Below are 20,387 nucleotides of genomic sequence, written 5' to 3' on the forward strand. Positions count from 1 at the left end.
TGTGTAGTTGTGATAGGATTATCTAATGTGTCATGCAACTCCTAGATACAGGTGTTACTTGTGAGAGTTGCATGAATGGATGTGTGAAGTGTTCTGAATCTGCCGGGGTACAGATGTTAGAACAGCATTGTATGTAGCAGACAGGTGGTGTCGAAGGCCCCCACCTCTGTTCAGAGATGGTCTCTCCACCTTGACATGAATCACCTCTTTCACGCCTCGTTCAAACCAGCGGTCTTCTTTATCCAAGATTTGGACCTTGCTGTCTTCAAAGGTGTGTCCCTTGCCTTTTAAGTGTAGAAAGACAGCTGAGTTTTGCCCTGTAGAGTTCTCCCTCCTGTGCTGAGCCATTCGCTTGGAGAGCAGTTGTTTTGTCTCCCCGATGTATAGATCTGTGCACTCCTCGCTACACTGGACTCCGTATACCACATTGCTTTGTTTTTCTTTTGGTGTTTGATCCTTTGGGTGTACCAGTTTTTGTCTCAGTGTGTTGCTAGGTTTGAAAAACACAGGGACATGGTGTTTGTTGAAAATCCTCCTGAGTTTCTCTGACACTCCAGCTACATATGGGATGACTATGTTTCACCTACTATGTGTCTCCGGGCGGTTATTTCTATTGGTGTTCCTGTTGGGCTTGGTTGCTGCTGTTTTGACAAAGGCCCAGTCTGGGTAGCCACACGCTTTCAAAGCTCCTCTGAGATGTTTTTGCTCTTTGTCTTTGGACTCTGTATCAGTTGCCACACATTCCGCCCGGTGGTGCAGGGTTCGAATGACACCCCAGTTTGTGTTCCAGTGGATGGTGGGAATCAAACAACAGATATTGATCCGTATGAGTGGGTTTCCTGTATACTTCCGTCTTCAAGTTACCCCCTCTTGGATACATATCAAACAGTCCAAAAAAGCAAGTTTGTTCTCATGGACATCTTCCCTTGTGAACTTGATGTTATTGTCCACTGAGTTAATGTGTTCTGTGAAGGCCGCCACTTCATTGGATCTGATTTTAACCCAGGTATCATCCACATACCTGAACCAGTGAGTCGGTGTAGTTCCCTGGAAAGTAAGTAAGGGCCTCCTTTCCACTTCCTCCATGTACAAGTTTGCTACAATGGGAGAGACTGGAGAACCCATTGCACAGCCATGTTTCTGTCTATAAAAAAGGTTCTTGTACTTGAAGTATGTGGTGTTAAGGCACAAATCTAGCAACAAACAAACTTGGTTGGGACTGAGCTTCGTTCTGCTGCTGAGGGTGTTATCATGTTGCAGTCGATTTCTTACAGTCTCAATCGCCTCTGTATTAGGTATACATGTGAACAAAGCAGTGACATCATATGATACCATTGTTTCTTCTGCCTCTAGTGTAACGCCGTGAATCTTGGTTACAAACTCTTTGGTATTCTGGATATGATGCACTGTATTGCCTACCAACGGGGCTAAGATGTTAGCCAAGAATTTTGCAATACTGTATGTCACTGAATTTATGCTGCTGACAATGGGTCTTAGTGGGGCTCCTTCCTTGTGTATCTTGGGGAGTCCGTATAAGCATGGTGTGGCTTCCCTGGGATACAGACGGTGGTATAAAATTCGATCAATGGCTTTCTCCTTTTCAAGTTGTTGTAGGCAACCGATCACCTTTTTCTCGTAACCACTGGTTGGGTCTTTCCCTAAGGGTTCATATGTATTGCTATCACTGAGCAGAGTGGTTATCTTGCAGTCATAGTCAGTTGTGTTGAGCACAACTGTGCATCTCCCTTTATCTGCTGGCAGGATAGTGATGTTCGGGTCCTTACTCAGAGAGCTGAGTGCTCTCCTCTCTTCTGTAGTAAGGTCAGAGGGAGGTGTTCTGGCACTTGACAAAGCAGCTGACACTTTTAACCGGAGTTGTTCTGCTTCTTCATTTTTCAAGTTATTATTTTTGATAGCAGACTCTGTGGCTGTGATGAGTTCAACTACTGGTATGTGTTGTGGTGTTACTGCATAGTTTAACCCCTTGGCTAACACATCCTTTTCAGGCTGGGTTAGTACCCTATCTGATAGGTTCCTAACCCAAGTGTCTTTGGTGTTCTTTGGTGTCTCATCTTTCTGCCTGCAGGTTAGTTCTTCAGTCCTTTTCCAACTGCTGCTTCGTGACAGTAATGTGGTGAATTTGCTTATTTGTCGCTCCTTACTCTTAATGTGTTGGGCAATCTGTGCATGTTCAACGAACACAACCACCCTTTCCAGGGTTCCATCAGGCAGTTCTTTTGCCAGACTGGTTTGAACGAGGCGTGAAAGAGGCGATTCATGTCAAGGTGGAGAGACCATCTCTGAACAGAGGTGGGGGCCTTCGACACCACCTGTCTGCTACATACAACGCTGTTCTAACATCTGTACCCCGGCGGTTTCAGAACACTTCACACATCCATTCATGCAACTCTCACAAGTAACACCTGTATCTAGGAGTTGCATGACACATTGGATAATCCTATCACAACTACACAGAATCAACACCTCTGTGAGTTTCTTCAGATGTCACCTCTTTAAAGAGTTACAATGTGCCATTGTAAATGGATTGGAAGAGTTTATATGCCGAGAACTTCCCACACCAGTCAGTTGAACTGAAGAAGCTGCTCGGATGAGTAGTGAAACGTCTTCATTGATTACTCAGCAAGTCCAGTTGTTTTTAGATTGACCCATACTAGATATGATGTATTGGATAGGAGTTTCGCCTTGGTGGGTCGAGATAACAATTCTTCTATCCCTGTGTACTGTGGTTGCAGAGGAACAGTGATTGGCAGTTCTTAATGGTAATTTTAAGAAATGTGTTTAAAAGAAGAACAAAACTATATATATAAATAAAAAAAGTACAAGTCTGGGGGGGGCAGGTACCCCCTTGCCCCTATCTGTGGACACCCATTTGTCAGACAACAGGCAAAGATCAGGACAGGTGGCTTAACTAGACAGAGTCAGGGACAGGCAGGGCCAAGAATAGGTTGAAGAGACTTAGAAAACATATTCAGGTACTATAAAATAAACATAAGTTGGGCAAGGTGAAAAGGGACATGGAGACTTTAAATATTTGAACTTCCCACCAAACGTAATGACGTCAGATGCATCGCTCATGTCAAACCCAGAAACAGCACAAAATGCGTCATTCATGATTCAGCACGCGACAAGACGGAACATGTCGGGCGTCCCCGTCATACCCCCACTGGACCACCAGGTAAAACTCCTGACACACATTTACAAATAACATCGAAACCACTAAAATTCTCATTCCTTTCCTATTATTACTGGCAAGGTGCTTGGATATCTGTGTGCAATAAGGATTGCACAATTTGTTTAATTTGTCCAATTTGACCTTTTTTTCATGCTTCTTCTTGTAGTGTCAACTTTATTGCAAATGTTTGAGCCACATGTGAAAAGAGACAACATACTTTAAGGAGCAGATTTATTAAAAGGGAACTCCAGCCTCCAAACCAAAATTTGATAAAGAGGCCACATAACACAGAAACCCCTTATATATCCACACAGTTACCTGTTTCTTCAAAAATTATGAATAAATGCCATTTCTATGCTAAAATCCAGCTGTTTAACAGTTCTTTAAAAAAGTATAATGCACAGGCACTTTCTTGTTTTTTATTCAATGTGTCAGATTTAATTCAGTGAGGAAAAGGTTAATCATGTGAAAAGTCCTGGACGGGATTCAATTGGAGATGCAACTCAATTCAGAAAAACTTATCTTATGGTTTATCGTGTGAAAACTCCATTGAAGTAATGGGAATGTATTAGGAGAAAAGTTTTGTACCACAAATTGAATCTTGTCCATGACTTTTCATGTGGTAAACCACAATATAACTTTTTCTCACTCAATTTCGTATGGCCCAATATGGCACCAATCATAGCTAAAATCATTTACTAAGTAAATACACTATAGGGCCCATTTACTTAGCTCGAGTGAAGGATTAGAATGAAAAATACTTCATACTAATTTCAAAGTGTTTTTTTGGCTACTTCGACCATCGATTTGGCTACTTCGACCTTCGACTACGACTTCGAAATGAACAATTCAAACTAAAAATCATTCGACTATTCGACCATTCGAAGTCAAAGTACTGTCTCTTTAAAAAAAACTTCGACTAACTACTTCGCCACCTAAAACCTACTGAACACCAATGTGAGCCTATGGGGACCTTCCCCATAGGCTTTCTAAGTAATTTCTGATCGAAGTAAAATCATTTGATTGATGGATTAAAATCCTTCAAATCATTTGATTTGAAGGATTTAATGGTTCGATTGAAGGATTTAATCGGTAATTTAATGCGGTAAATCCTTTGATTTCGATATTCGAAGTCGAAGGATTTTACTTCGATGGTCAAATATCGAGGGTTAATTAACCCTTGATATTCGACCCTTAGTAAATGTGCCCCTATGTGTAAGTTCAAAAATTCAGATTTTTAAAACAGAATTGTTTGTTAATGTAAATGATCAGCTCACTGTACCTTCTGCAAGATCTCCCCTATCTCCACTGCAGTTCTAGCTGAGGCAGGCATCTTGGATTTCACTGGCTCCTCCTACCTATATCTTCCCAGCCAACTGTAGCTCTGAAATCTCGCACATGCTCAGTTGAAATTCCTTGGTTGCTTATCAACTCTTCTAAGCTATGTTCAAATCAGCCAAACCTGTGTTTTAGCTGCTGTTCAGTAGTGCTGCCACCTTCTGAGAGTTATTGTGTGCCCTTCATTTGCATAATAACATCACCAGCAGAGCCGTAACTAGAGGGGGGCGGGCCCTGGCGTGGGACGCGCAGCCGGGCCCCGCCCCCCTCCGTACGGCCAGAAACGGCCGCATTAGAACAGTGGCGCGAGCTGCCGGGGGGGCCCTGAGGGGGTGCGGGCCCTGGCCCAATCGCACCCCCTGCTCCCCCGGTAGTTACACCACTGATCACCAGCAGGGGACAAGAAAGGGAAATCTCGTGATACTTCTAGTGGAGGAGTTTATTAAAACAAGGCATTCTGGTTAGAATACTCAAGGCATTGCTACAATCTGAGCATGCTCCTGAAATTTGCATATTATAGTCTCTGTTATAGTCACTGTATGGCCTCCCTCAATGAAAGAACCCATTTGACAAAGTAAGGGATTTCTGAAAACCTGCAGTTTTTTTCAAAAACCTATATATGTAGTTTGATTAAACGTGTTTAGGTTGTACTGGTCAGATTGTTAATATGTGTTTGATTTTGGCTGTGATATGTGCCCTTTAAACACCTGAAAGGGCCACACTGGGCCCAGTGGTTTAACTACCAGGGGTGCAGTGGGTGTGATTGCACCAGGACCAGCATCCCCTTGGGGACCATCACAGACACAGCATTGCAAAGAAGAGGACAGAATGTGAAGATGTGGCCTCAGTCCAGTTTTGGGGATTTGCACAGAGGTGATATTGGAACCCAAATATATTATTAGTTTGCTTAGGGAGCAAGTTAAAAGAGAGAATTATAAAAGGGAGAGAGATCCCTGAGGAACCCCAAGATAAAATAGAAAGTGGTAAGCAAGAATATGTTTTTGTAGACAATGCAACAGTCATGAAGGCCAAGAAAATGGAGAGACTGGAGGAGGAGATGGAGATCATCAATGGCAAAATCAGCAGAGAGTTCTAGTACTGAGAAGTTTTTGGCTTTAGCTGATAAAAGGTCCTTAGTTAGTTGGGTTAGAGCAGATTCTGTAGTAAGTTGTGGCCCAACACTAGGTTGTAGTAGGTTGTAAACTAAGAGCTCAGGTAGTTTAAAAATAAATGAAAGCATGGAGGTGGGATGAAGGTTACTTGATTAGATGCATCAAGAGGGATGAGCGAAAGAATTTATGGGAAAGTGAAATGGATCAGATACACCAATCACTATATCGTTTTTTTAATAACAAGATTGAGTACAGCATTAGTCCCACAACACCCTATAGCTTTTTTGCAGTTAACATGTCATATATTCTCAAGTCTTCATTCACTTTTCTCGGATAAAAAAAAAAATCTAATTTTTTATTTCATTATTCTTTAGAATGTTCATCGAACCTCCAGAATATCACGTCTTACTCTTAAGGTTATATTGTACTTTTATGATCTTTTAAGACACGAACATCTGCAATCTGAAGCTTTTTTTCCAAATCAATAAGAGAAAACTGAATTATTGTGAAGGGCAGAGATTTCATTTTAGAGCTGGATGAAAATGACCCCTGTTCTTTCCATGTATATATTAATCTGTCAATAGTCACTTTCTAAGCCAAATAAAAATCTGTAACATTTAAAGGCTATTAAAAAAGAATGGAAAACTGAAATGTGAAATTATCCCATCTATCTTGTGGAAGGTACTATTCTAGTTATGTGATAGACAGATACATTAATAATGGTACTGAAGCGTTGTAGTACTGTCTAGTCTTTCTGAAACCTTCTCTGTATCCTGAATTGACTTCAAATAACACTTTTACTTGATTTTTATCATCTGAAGGAAAACAATTGTGATGAGCATTAAAGAGACAAGTCGTTCCCTAGAATTAAAGTCTTTACTGATGCTTTATTATTGTATAACACAGAGTAATGAAAAAAATGGCCTCACACCCTGGAGTAGAAGATGGCAGTTGAGCTGTCTACACTTAAGATGGCCATACATATGGAGATCCGCTTGTTTGTGAGGTCACCAAACGAGTGGATCTCTCTCTGATGTGCCCAACTTGAGGAGGATGATATTGGGCTCATCCGATCATGGGCCCTGAGTAAAAGATGGTAGTTATCTTATCCCGTTTAGACTATTGCAATCTCCTCCTAACTGGTCTTCCTGACTCTCATCTCTCTTCCCTCCAATCAATCATAAACTCTGCTACCAGGATCCTTCTGCTCTCTCCTAAAAGGGAACCTGCTCAACCCCAACTAAAATCCTGCATGGCTGCCTGTTAAGCAAAGGATAGCATATAAAACCCTTCTACTAACATTCAAAGCCCTTCACTCCTCTGCTCCTCACTACATTTCTTCGCTTGTCTCACTATACGTTCCTGGTCATCTTCTCCACTCCTCAGAGAGCCACCTTCTATTCACACCATCCACATCCACTGCCATCTCTCGTCTCAAACCCTTCTATCTTGCTGCTCCTTACCTCTGTAATTCCATCCCTGAATTCCTCTGTAAGGAATCCTCTCTTAATCTCGTCAAGAAAAAATGGAGAGCCTACCTTTTGGAGCACTAGAACATTAGCCTAGTCCTTTACCTACTAATTATGCCTCACCTTGTGCACTTTTCATCTCCAATTTGTGCCTGTGTGTTAGCCTCCCATCCACTTAGACTGTAAGCTCTATGGGGCAGGGACCTCCTTCCCACTATGTCTCTTTCCACATAGCACTTAAGCTCTTTGTCCTATGATTCTGTAGATATTGATTTGTCTCCCTTATGTATACTTTTATATATATTGTACTTTTATGCACTGTACAGCACTGCGTCTCCTTAACAGCGCTTTAAAAATAAAGTTATACATACATACATACATACAGTTGAGCTTTCTACACTTAAAGGAGAAACAAGGTCTTTGTGTCTTCTTTCAGCGCTTCAGCAATTACCGTCCATTTCGGCGCATGCACAGTCGCAAAGCCGGGAAATTGCTGTAACTGCTCATGTGCTGCTCCACCAGTCCCATTCTCAGTTTCCCGGGGATTTTTTAATAAGGGGTTTGCTTCTCCTTTAAGCTGGCCATACATATGGAGATCTACTAGTTTGGCGAGGTCACCAATTGAGCTGATCTCATCTTTTGGGTAGTGAAGGCGATTCTCTGGTTTATTTAGGTCTCAAAAAGGTTAATAAAACCTCGCTTTAATGGTTGGAGAACATTCCTGCAAGGCATTGTACTATTTTACCAGTAGGCTTGTTTTTGTGCTTTTTATTATATTCCGCAGTCTTTGCAAATGTTATGCCTCTGCAGAAACTCCAGGGTTCCACAAGCAAGTTATGAAAAATGCTAATGAAAAATCTTCTTTTAGTCCCTCTGAGCAACTAAGAGATCTGACTGTCAAGCTATGATTTACTGAACATTGCTTTTCTAAAGGATATTTTGTGCTAAGGTAATTGATTAATTACCAAATAACTGGGAACAGTGCATCCGTGCATTTGTTTTTAGCATTATAAAACAATAGTTGTTGAACTTTTTTGATTCCAGATTAATATTTGGTTGGGGGCACCCCAGTGCTCATAGCAAGGTTACTGGTACATGAAAACACTGCTATAATGGCCATATGTTAAAGAATACTGTATCTAGGACAGCAAATACTTTTCTATCAGTGAATCCCAACCAGTGGCTCGTGTTGCTCTCCAACCCCTTGGATGTTGCTCCCAGTGGCCTCAAAGCAGATGCTTATTTTTGAATTCCAAGGCTTGGAGGCAAGTTTTGGTTGTATAAAAACCAGGTGTACTGCCAAACAGAGTCTCCTGCCTGAATGTTGCTTTAGATGCTCAAGGTCACCTTCACCTCACCTTCAGCTTGGGTTCCAGAAGTCTCTAGGAGATTTAATGTAACTGGCTTTCATGATGAGCCCCTAGCCATTGCTCCAAGCTCATCTAGAGGGACCAGCCCCACTGGAAACCACTCCTCTATGAGTGTGAAGTCGGGGGAACCCTGGCCGAAATAGCAATCATTCATTTCCTTGCAGTTAACTGGAGAGCTGTTTCAGCATAGAATATATTTATAGATAGAAAATGTGCTGAATATGTGATGTTTTTTGGAGCTGAAAGATAAACAGAGTGACACTGTTCCAAGAAAGATCACTAGAAGTAAGTTGAGGACAAGAAGTCTTTGTACTTGCTGCTATTACTTCTCTCTGTGCTAAAGGGCCTGCTTTTACACTTATATTTCAGTTAATTTCTCCATCTGCCATGACTGCTCAGTATAATAATACCTGGGAAAATGTCTGTACTGCAGATGATGCACACATGAAGAAGACATTTCAGCATCACAGCCAAGTTAATGGTCTATGGAGAGCTGTTAACAGCCCTTTTTAATGTGTTGCATTTGATGGTTGGTCTGTTATCTCCCTATCAATTATGTCTCTCATCTGGCTCCTTTTCTTTTATGCAGTAATTTGCTGCTTCTTTGTGGTAGAAGCGGCCCCTGTGGTCCTTCATCCTCTATTATCCATAGTATTACTCTCTGCCTATATGTAATTCCACCAAAGAATGAGGACAAAGCTCCCTGCTGGAAAAAAAAAAAGTAAATAGATTGAGGATGAGATAGCCCATCAGGGGTCTTCTGTAATAACCTAGTTAGTGCAGAAATACTGCCTAAATGGTAAAAGTAGTACTTTAGGAACACAGAGGTTGAATTCAGAATCCATTAAGTATATGGCCCAGCAGGAGAATAGCAACATATCCTGGTGGTGATCAGAAGACTTTTAGGCACATTTTACTACTGATAGACACAATGTACCATTTTACAAAGACGTGCTTACCAAACACTCAAGTGGGCTTTACCCCAATGTACTTGATTGTTAAGAGTATCTTACAAGTAAAAAAGAATGGTTGTGGGTGCACACCTGAGGCCAATTTCAAAAAATCTAATTCCCTGTCTCAATGATTCAAGTAAAAATGCTAGTGCATATCGTTTTGAAACAGGGTAAACAGGGTAAAATAGGTATCTTACCTCTCTTCTTAATAGCATTACTTCATGTGAACAACTCCTATGCCTTGGTTTTAAACTGTGTGCTAAATCCTCCCCCGCCAACTGCTATGCGGCTTTTAAATGGGAAAGACTGCCTTCAGGCTAGATCCTCCCATGCCGCTAGCATTTTCGGCTTTTAAGGGAGAGTGATTGCACAAACCAAAGCAAATAATTAAAGGGACAATAGGACCACCAAAAATCTAAAAGGGTGGGTATGAGGGTGCAACAAACCACATGGAGCTTAGCCATAGTTCCCAGCAATTACAAATACAAAAAAGAAAGCCGCATAGCAGTTGGCGGGGGAGGATTTAGCACACAGTTTAAAACCAAGGCATAGGAGTTGTTCACATGAAGTAATGCTATTAAGAAGAGAGGTAAGATACCTATTTTACTATGATTAAAGGTAAACAAGTTAGGGACCACCGTATGGGGTTTACCTTGACGTGGTATGGTGGCTTATCAATTTTATGATCATAAATTTGTAACTAAAAAACCCTGTTTCAAAACTATATGCACTAGCATTTTTACTTGAATCATTGAGACAGGGAATTAGACTTTTTGAAATTGGCCTCAGGTGTGCACCCACAACCATTCTTTTTTGTATCTTACAAGTAAGACCAAAAGCCAATGGTAAGTATACTGGATGACTTCTTTATAGGGGCAAAAATAGTCGGCCAGATTCAATTCAGTGAGAAAAAGGTTTATCAAGTGAAAAGTCATGGACAAGATTCAATTTGAGATGCAATTCAAGTTTATCACGTGAGAGCTCTATTGAAGTCTATGGGGAAAAAAAACTGGAATCGAATTAGGAGAAAAGTTTTTTTCTCCTTGAGTTGAATTTCATCCATGAGTTTTCATGTGGGATTGAATCTCGCCCACAGTCTGATAGGTACCACTCATAACTCTTCATAGAGGTTTTCATCTATAATATAAGAATATGGTGTTTACATGGCTTCTCTTGCAGAGTTATACAGTGAGATCATTTCATAACATTCACAAGTTTTTATTTAGTTACCATAAGCTAGTTTTCTATATATTTCCATTACAATATGGCCACTATTTATTTGAATAAAAAATGCTAGGCTTCTGCTACTGCCTTTTTAACAAATGTTGTATAAAAAAGTATCACATGTGCATGCCTGTTTAACCATATGAATAAAAATATACATGTGTTTGTATAAAAACATTGACCCCCCTCCCAGTGGTCCGGGTAAAACCCCAATAAAATCAAGCAAAAATCCAAATTGCACGATTTTTTGGGGGGTTTGTCCCGAAAAGCCCACATTTTTCGGAGTTTTGCCTGCAAAGCTCCAAATGTCAGATTTTTGAACTTAAATAGGATAGGGACCTCTGCTATCGACTTATACACAACCTTGGCAAGTCTGAGACGGCAGATTTATGGATTTAGGCTTTTTACAGCATCGGGCTTTAAATAAATCTCGAAAATTTTGAGATTTAAAACGAAAAAGAAAAATTTGAGTTTTGCTCCAAAAAGCACACCAGATTAATTCAGAGTTTAGTAAATAACCCCCTAAATCTCATCATTATATGGCACAGTGAGCCCAGCATGAAATGGCACATTGACCCCAATCATGAAGTGCACAACATCTCTCAGTATTAATTCACACAGTGTTTCACCAACATTAAAAGGCATAGTGACCCACCTGCATCAGAGACAGTGACTCCCAGGGGCAGATTTATCAAAGGTCGAAGTGAAAATTCGAATTTAAAAAAAACATTTTTGTGTACTTCGACTAGGGAATAGTCCAAATTCGATTTGATTTAAAAAAATTCAGAAATTTCGAATTTCGAAATTTATCATGTACTGTCTCTTCGACAATTCGCCATCTAAAACCTACTGAATTGCTGTTTTAGCCTCTGGGGGACCACCTAGAACCTATTTGAAGTCAATTGGTGGACTTTGAAAAATTTTACATTTTTTTGGGAAAAACTTTGAATCGAATTTGATCGAATGCGCTATTACTTCGATTCGTACAATACGAATTCGATTGAAAAATGACCTATTCGATTGAAAATGGACCTATCTGGCCAAAAAAAAACTTCAATTTAATTTCGGTTGGTCTTTTTGAATTCGAATTTCGAAGTTTTTCAAAAATTCGAAATTCGATCCTTGATAAATCTGCCCCCCAGTGTTAATCTGTACAATGATCTACTGCATTAAATTAGGGATGCACCGAATCCACTATTTTGAATTCAGCCGAACCCCCGACTCCTTCGTGAAAGATTCGGTCGAATGCCTAACCGAATCCAAATCCTAATTTGCATACGCAAATTAGGGATGGGAAGGGGAAAACATTTTTTACTTCTTTGTTTTGTGACAAAAAGTCACGCAATTTCCCTCTCCGCCCCTAATTAGCACATGTAAATTAGGATTCAGATTCGGTTCGGCCGGGTCGAATCCCGCTAAAAAAGGCAGAAACGTGGCCAAATCCTGAACGAATTCTAGATTAAATGGCACAGAGCTCTTAATCAAAATACGTCTAAAAGCTGAACAGACATTTCACATTACTAATTTCTCCCAGCATCCTTCAACAGCCTTCGATTTGTAAGTTCCACATCCTCATGAACAAAATTAAAACGGAGTCAATATCAGCATCGTGAAAAATAGGTTTATATAGGTTTTTTGGAGAGATCCGCCATGTAGCTGAGCAGGTCATCTCTGAGTCTCTCCCACTGCCTCCTGTGCTTTCTGCAACCTTCTAAAGTCATAGGAACCAGCACTAACGTAATCTCACATTTCTTGATAACTTGACCACACATGAAGGGCAAATAAGTCTCTGGTGGTTGAACAAAAAAATAAAAAGATGAATTTCATGGCAAGAGAGCAGAAGCAAACTGACATATCTGTGTATTCAATTTGACAGAGTTGATTCAGTCTTTTTAGATTGTCTGTATATAAATAGCTCCTGAAATCCCTAAGCACAGGGGAATACTTGGCTTATTTAAACCAGAAATTCCCATTCAGTAGTACTGCAATGCAGAATCATATTAGGGATATTAGAATATATGTTGTAATCTTCATGCACCTTATAGAGAAAGAGCCCCGCCTTGAGATATATAATGTAAAAAGGTCCTTTATTCACTGTGTTCTGGCACAAACAGGCTCTTATATAAAGACACTTAGGGGCACATTTACTAAGCTGGAGTGAAGGATTCGAATGAAAAAAACTTTGAATTTCAAAGTTTTTTTTGGCTACTTCAACCATCGAATTGGCTACTTCGACCTTCGACTTCAAATCGAACTAAAAATCGTTCGAATAGTCGACCATTCGATAGTCGAAGTACTGTCTCTTTAAAAAAACTTCGACCACCTACTTCGCCACCTAAAACCTACCGAGCACCAATGTTAGCCTATGGGGAAGGTGTGATTGAAGGAAAATCATTAGATGGAAAGATTTTTCCTTCGATCATTCGATCGAACGAATTGCAGTAAATCCTTCGTGTTCGATATTCGACGTTGAAGGATTTAACTTCGAAGTTCGAATATCGAGGGTTAATTAACCCTCGATATTCGACCAATAGTAAATGTGCCCCTTACATAATTTAGTCTTAAATAGGGAGGGGCGGATAGGGAGGACCTGTTTTTCAGAATTCTTGAGACATGGGTTTTTTCTGGATAATGTCATTTGGATTACCATAAGTCTATTTACCCAGTTTTTATTTTTACACTGAACTGTTCCTTTAAGTGGCAGATTTATTAAGGGTTGAACAGTAAATTCAAATTTGAATTCTAATTTTTGAATTGGATGTTTGGTCAAAACTCATAAATTCGAATTCAAAATCCGTGACCCTGGGACCAACTCAAATTCGACTATTCGCCACCTAAAACCTGCCGAGTTTATGTGGAAGTCAATGGCAAAGGTCCAGAAGATGTCAATAGCCTTCCTGACGTTCGAGGTTTTTTTTCAGAGAAAATAAAAACGATTTGAGTTTGGTCGAATACGAATCGAATTTTCGAATCGTCCCTATTCGATCGTTTCAAATTCGAACTCATTTTTTCTTAAATAACCTCCCATCCGAATTGTGAGTATATTTAAATTTAGTAGAGAAAAAAAAAATTCACATGAATTCAAAATTCGACCTTTGATAAACCTTTGTATCTGTTTGGAAGGGGAAGGTCGGGGGTTAGACGTGAAAAATGCAGCCACAGAATAGCGAATTGGAGAATGCTCTGTGCTGTAGAGATAAGGGGAAAGTGCTGACACATTAGTTGGCATTACACAGCTCCCATCTGATATCTGTACCATCCATTAATGGAGAGCTCTTCCAGAATATGGATACCTGGAAATGCCTATGGCTGAATTAGTAACGCATTTCTGGATGTTGCATGAACCGTAATTTAATAAAAAGAAAATGACAGGAGTAATGAGTTATTTTGCATACTGTTGGGTTCTGGGATCTGTGCAGGGTTGTGCCACTACCAGAAATAAATTGCAAACTTAAGGTGCAAATTGAGGTCCCCATACCTCCCAACTGTCGGGGACATTCCCGCTTTTGACAGTTCAACCCGCAGTCCTGGCTTGTTACTGAAATGTCCAGACTTTCTCTTTCAGCTCCTGTGCTGAACAGCCAGGAAAAAGATACAAAGTATCTAACTTACTTGGTTTTTGGCAGAGAGCCCAGAACAGCCACCAGGTGCACTAAGATACTTTTGTAACAATTTTGAGATAAGCAAATAAGTAATTGTAACAATTAAGATAAAAATGTCTCTTGGGAGAACTTAGACTCACAGCTTAAGGGCAGAGACCCACGCTTTTACCGAGATTTAGTTGCCTGTCAATAAATCGCCTCTTCTTCGAGGCGACTAATCTCCCCGAACTGCCTCCCGACGGTTAGAATCTAAATAGTCGTTTGGATGCCACTCGGAGCACTTCGTTTTCCGAAGTTGCCAGAAGTTTCCTCGTGAGGCATCTTTGGGCGACTTCGGAAAACAAAGCACACCTATTGCCATCTAGAATGTAAATTGCCGGCGGGAGGCAGTTCAGGGAGATTAGTTGTCCTGAAGAAGAGGAGATTTGTCACTGGGCGATTAATCCCCCTGAATCTAAGTGTGGGTCTCTGCCTTTAGACTCACAGCATAAAGGGCAATTCGCCTTAATTAGCAAAACTGTAATAACTGGAAAAAAAAACACACAAATATGTTCAAACTTTCATAACCTGCCAATTTTTGCAAAATTAACATGGTAATTAGGGGGCATGGCCACGAAATGGGCGTGGTAACCGTTTTTGCCCCTCTTTCTATTTCCCAAATGTTGGGAGGTATGGTTCCCAATCTCTGTGGCTTCGGTTTCCTCCTTTTGGTAATGTCTGATTTACATCGTTTGTTGTGGTGGATCACACTTCATTTATCATTTGCTGGTGAAAATGCTATTATCCCAGAGGTGATGGTTTCCTGGTTTTTTATGTATTTTATGTATTAGCTTCATTTATAAACATTGCTGCTAGTGTGCTGTAGAAATATATATATAACTATTCTATTTCTTCCAGTCTGTCATTTTCACAGTTGCCTTGCAAGAGTCCGTTTTCATTAATTCAAAGGTATATCATTATCATTTATTGGCCTACAGAGTCACCCCCATCCTATAACTGCTCAAGCAAAACATATAAGGCTAATGTCACTTCTGCCTGCAACTGCCCCTTGATGCCTGTCACTGAGTTTAATGGAAACTGTCTGTTACTGCTGAAAAAGGTTGTTTATGGCCCAAAAACACTCCGACGTGCATTTTGCGGCTGGAAATCAATTGTAACAATGGAAGTGGGCAGTTTCTATTAAAGGAATTTTTCAGTATAAAAGTAAAATCTGGGTAAATAGATAGGCTGTGGAAATAAAAAGATGTTTCCAATGAAGTTAGTTAGCCAAAAATGTAATGTATAAAGGCTGGAGTGACTGGATGTCTAACATAATAGCCAGAACACTACTTCCTGCTTTTCAGCTCTCTTGGTTTCCACTGATTGGTTACCAGGCAGTAACCAATCAGAGACTTGAGGGGGGGCCACATCGGTCATTACGGTTGCTTTTGAATCTGAGCTGAATGCTGAGGATCAATTGCAAACTCATTGAACAGTTATGTCCCATGTGGCCCTCCTTATAGTTACTGACTAACTCAGAGTTAGAGAGCTGAAAAGCAGGAAGTAGTGTTCTGGCTATTATGTTACACATCCAGTCACTCCAGCCTTTATACATTACATTTATCTATTTATCCAGTTTTTATTTTTACCCTGAACTGTTTTAAACGCCTTAATAAGGGTCCGGGTGGATACAGAGGTTCTCTGCCTTATGTTACATTAGCCTAATATTTTTATTTTGTTCATGTCTGTAACTTCTTTCCAAACACTATGAAGTACAGCATTTTAAAGCTGTAACTAATATGGCTGGAGTAATTCCTATCCACCGTACTGCTGAAGTCTTTGAGGCCTGTTACTTAACCCACAGCAGAAGGAACCTGACAGCCCTCCCTCAAACTACTTGTTCCCCTGAGACCAAAAGCCACAGGGAATAGAATCAATCAAGCAAACTTAAAGGGGTTGTTCACCTTTAAATTAACTGTTAGTGTGATGTAGAGAGTGATATTCTGAGACAATTTGCATTTGGTTTTCATTTTTTATTATTTGTGGTTTTTGAGTTATTTAGCTTTTTATTCAGCAGCTCTCCAATGTCAACAATCTGGTTGCTAGAGTCCAAATACTCCTAGCATGCCCTACACGTGTGCCCACTGTAAAATTAATGTTCCATATGTTAGCAAATGTATGGGGAAAACCGGTTACCCAAAAAAAGTTAAAGTTAGGGCTTTTGCAGGCAATCATGCTGAAAAAAGGAAAAGACGCCAGCATTTGGACTGCATTTTGGGCTCACAGAATATAATGTAAGTGATAGAAGATTGAGGAAGATGTAGCTACTTTAATGCACCTCGCCTGGTCCGTGGTGGCAAAGGCAACTCTGGCGAAAGAGGTAACGTTCAGTAAAATCCGCACTTTAGTGAATTTGTGGAGTAACGACCTTTGGCCAGACTGCGAATGACCGCTAGTGACGGTCTCTTTCGCTAGCGAATTGACGCCTGCACCCATTAGTAAATCAGTGATGTCCCTGCGGGTGGTAACGCTGTCGAAAAGTTGCTAGCATTGGCCACTTTGCCCTTTAGTAAATCTGCCCACTAAAGAGAAAAACATTGCTCCAATTTTTTTTTTTTGCAATTTGCAGGGAGTTAACATAAAACATAGTTTATCATTATGTTAACAGAAGAATATAGTCAGTGCAGGATTCTTCCAACAACTTTAAAAAACGCAAGGGAAAGCGCACATAGAATCACACTATTGTGCAGTAAATTCTAAAAGGAATATTGGGGGGGGGTACAGAAATAACAATTCCACCGATGTTGAACCAAATTCACACGATGTTGAACCAAAATATATCCAGAGTAAACACTGCAGGGTCACCACTCACTGGGGGTCATTTATAAACACTGGGCAAATTTGCACCTGGGCAGTAACCCATAGCAACCAATCAGATGTTTGCTCTCAGTGTTTAGCCTGCAGATGGCTAAAAGAAGCTAATTACTGATTGGTTGCTATGTGTTACTGCCCAGGTGCAAATTTGCTCAGTGTTTATAAATGAGACCCACTATGTTAATCCCAATTAGTGATGGGCGAATTTGTCCCGTTTCGGTTTGCCGAAATATTCGCGAATGGGCGAAAAATTCACGAAACGTCGCCGGCGTCGGGGTTTTTTGGATGACTGTGAATTTTCACCGGCGAATTTTTGTTGCAGTTTCGTGAATTTATTCGCTGACAGCGAAACACGGGAATTCGCCGCAAGATCGCGCCTGGCTAATAAATTCGCCCATCACTAATCCCCATACATGCAGTCTGCCTGGGTACTCACAAGAAATATACAATCCCCTTAGGTTTTATTTTTAGTTCATAATTACTGATCTGTCTCTTTACATTCAAATGAAACCCTAAAAGCAACAAGATGATACACAGCACAGGAAATAGCCGACACTTCACTAGGATTTACTGCGTGCAAATAAAACCTTTTATTAGATACACAGATTGCGTTAAAAGGGACATACCCACAAAAGGCAACATAACAGTGGCAATAAACACACGGTATTAAAGGCAAACACACAATAGAGTATTTATAAAAACCATAGCGGGAACAATAAATTTCCAAGCAGAGCTCAGGGCTGAAGTGAAACGGCAATAATTCACATCATTGTGTAAAAGAGAGGCAGGTACATGTGCTAGCAAACACAATAAAACCATATGCAATTCAAAAAAATAGAAAGCAATAAAGGCTTCCCACTGCACAATGGGATTTGGAACATGAACAAACTCAGTGTTTCAAGATAAAATATGGGAGCATGGAAGAATATGAAATTGGGAGGAGAAAGTTTTATAACAGAGAATTAGATTTAATCATTTGCAGTGGGTTTATACCCCCAAGGGGGCCCCAATTATTAAATCATTTGTCACCTGGGACCCTGGAAGAAGGGTTCTGCCTAAACCCCACCAACTCTCTCTTGACATAGTAACATAGTAAGTTAGGTTGAAAAAAAGACACACGTCCATCAAGTTCAACCTTTTAACTATTTTAACCTGCCTAACTGCCGGTTGATCCAGAGGAAGGCGAAAAAACCCCTGAACCTTCTCCAAGGTAAGGAAAAATTCCTTCCTGACTCCAAAATGGCAATCAGACTAGTCCCTGGACCAACTTGTACTATGAGCTATCTCCCATAACCCTGTATTCCCTCACTTGCTAAACACCATCCAACCCTTTCTTAAAGCTATCTAATGTATCAGCCTGTACCAGGCACAAAAAGAAAATAAATGCACTAAATGTATCTACCAGTTTACCACAAAAAGAGAAAAGAAAAAGCTGTTTGTCTCAGTCAGATAACACACAGAACACAACAGTCAGTTATTTGCACTTACTCCCTCCTTGCACCCAGCACTCCCAGCATGCACAGCAAACACCAGCGCCTTAAAGTTAACACTAAATTCACATGCAACACTTAGATCACATGCAGCTCCCACACTCGATGCATAGTCACAAATTTATGAAGGCTTCAAATCAAAGAACACTAAGTCTGATCAGAATTTACCTGATTAACTCCTCCCCCTTAATTAGCAGGCTTGTTGACCATTGCTGTAGGATGTGTACAGTATGTGTGGGAGTAGATAAGCTAAGAAAATTCCTGACTCCCTCCTATAGGTGATATTAAATATATATGAAGGTTTTAGACTGAATCCTTGGATTTGCAATGGCAGCCACAGAAACTGACTGCTACCAGGATTTTTCCCCCTCTGAGGCAAATTGGGGTGTTTTGCCTTTCTCTGAAACAACTGGCAGTTAGGCAGGTTATATATAGACTTAAAAGGTTGAACTTAATGGACCTGTGTCTTTTTTCAACCTAACTTACTATTTTACTATTATGGGAAACCAAACCTGGTTAGGGTGAGAAGGGCTAAAAGGAGTCAAAAAGCCCTTCACTAGCAATTTACTATTATGTTATTATTATTATTGTTATTAATAATAATATGTATTTATATAGCGCCAATATATTGTGTAGCGCTGTAAAGTAAATGTGATTATACAACTAAATCACATGAATTATATACATAGAACATATGGAGTTACACATATAGTTACTGTGTTATACTAGGCAATTTGCACTCTATCCTCAAATTAGAGTGCTGAAAAACTATTGAATTCAATTAAAGCTACCCAATGGAATTGTAAATTATAGCTCAGCTGTGAGCTACTTTACTGTTAATATGACATAAGTGATAGAGCGCTGGTTTATCATAGGAACATATTGTACTTGATAGTTTATTAAACTACCTTTTTTTAAAACAGTCATAATGAAGGGGAAGTGTAAAGGAGCACATAACTGGTCAATCAAACTCTTAGGAGGGCAGCCAACCATTTCCAGTAATATTAAAGGGATCCTGTCATCGGAAAACATGTTTTTTTCAAAACGCATCAGTTAATAGTGCTACTCCAGCAGAATTCTGCACTGAAATCCATTTCCCTATCTTGTGTTAGGGAGCTGTTATCTGGTTACCTTCCCATTGTTCTTTTGTTTGGCTGCTGGGGGGGGTGATATCACTCCAACTTGCAGTACAGCAGTAAAGTGTGATTGAAGTTTATCAGAGCACAAGTCACATTATTTGGGGCAGCTGGGAAATTGACAATTGTCTAGCCCCATAGTCAACTACAAGAGGTCCTCTGCACTCAACCCATTATCAATATATTTAAGACAGAGACATTTTGTGCATACTGCTACTAAAAAATGCCTTACCCTTTAAACAACACAGGGATTGTTTGTCCATATATTGCAATATATTTAAGCTGGCCAACTACGTCAAAGTCATCCCATATCTGGCCAGTCCTACGCTTAATTTTCATCTGATTCATTAAGAATTCAATTGCTTATACATTTTGCAAAGGGACTAAGTTTTACCTTTTAAGCTTAAACATGTTTCAATTGTTAAGTATTTTTCAATCAGTCTCACTATTGATCAAATCTAATTTCCTGGAAGCAATGAACACTTTCCAGGAATATCAGTAAAAAATGTTATTCATCCATAAGAATTTGATTTATTATGGATTAATTACTACAAGGTTCTGTTAAGGATATATTCTAGTGGTTATAAATAACAATGAGCATTCCATAACATCCATTAGTAAATCAATCTATTGGTTGTCTATGATTG

General features: G+C 40.0%; 1 pseudogene; it reads right to left on the reverse strand.

Moving 5' to 3' along the window:
- LOC121393947 overlaps window positions 1-20,387 on the reverse strand; it is a 47,381-nt pseudogene that overhangs the window by 11,455 nt on the left and 15,539 nt on the right.

This window comes from Xenopus laevis, chromosome 5L (genome assembly GCF_017654675.1).
Source record: "Xenopus laevis strain J_2021 chromosome 5L, Xenopus_laevis_v10.1, whole genome shotgun sequence".
Classification (NCBI taxonomy): domain Eukaryota; kingdom Metazoa; phylum Chordata; class Amphibia; order Anura; family Pipidae; genus Xenopus; species Xenopus laevis.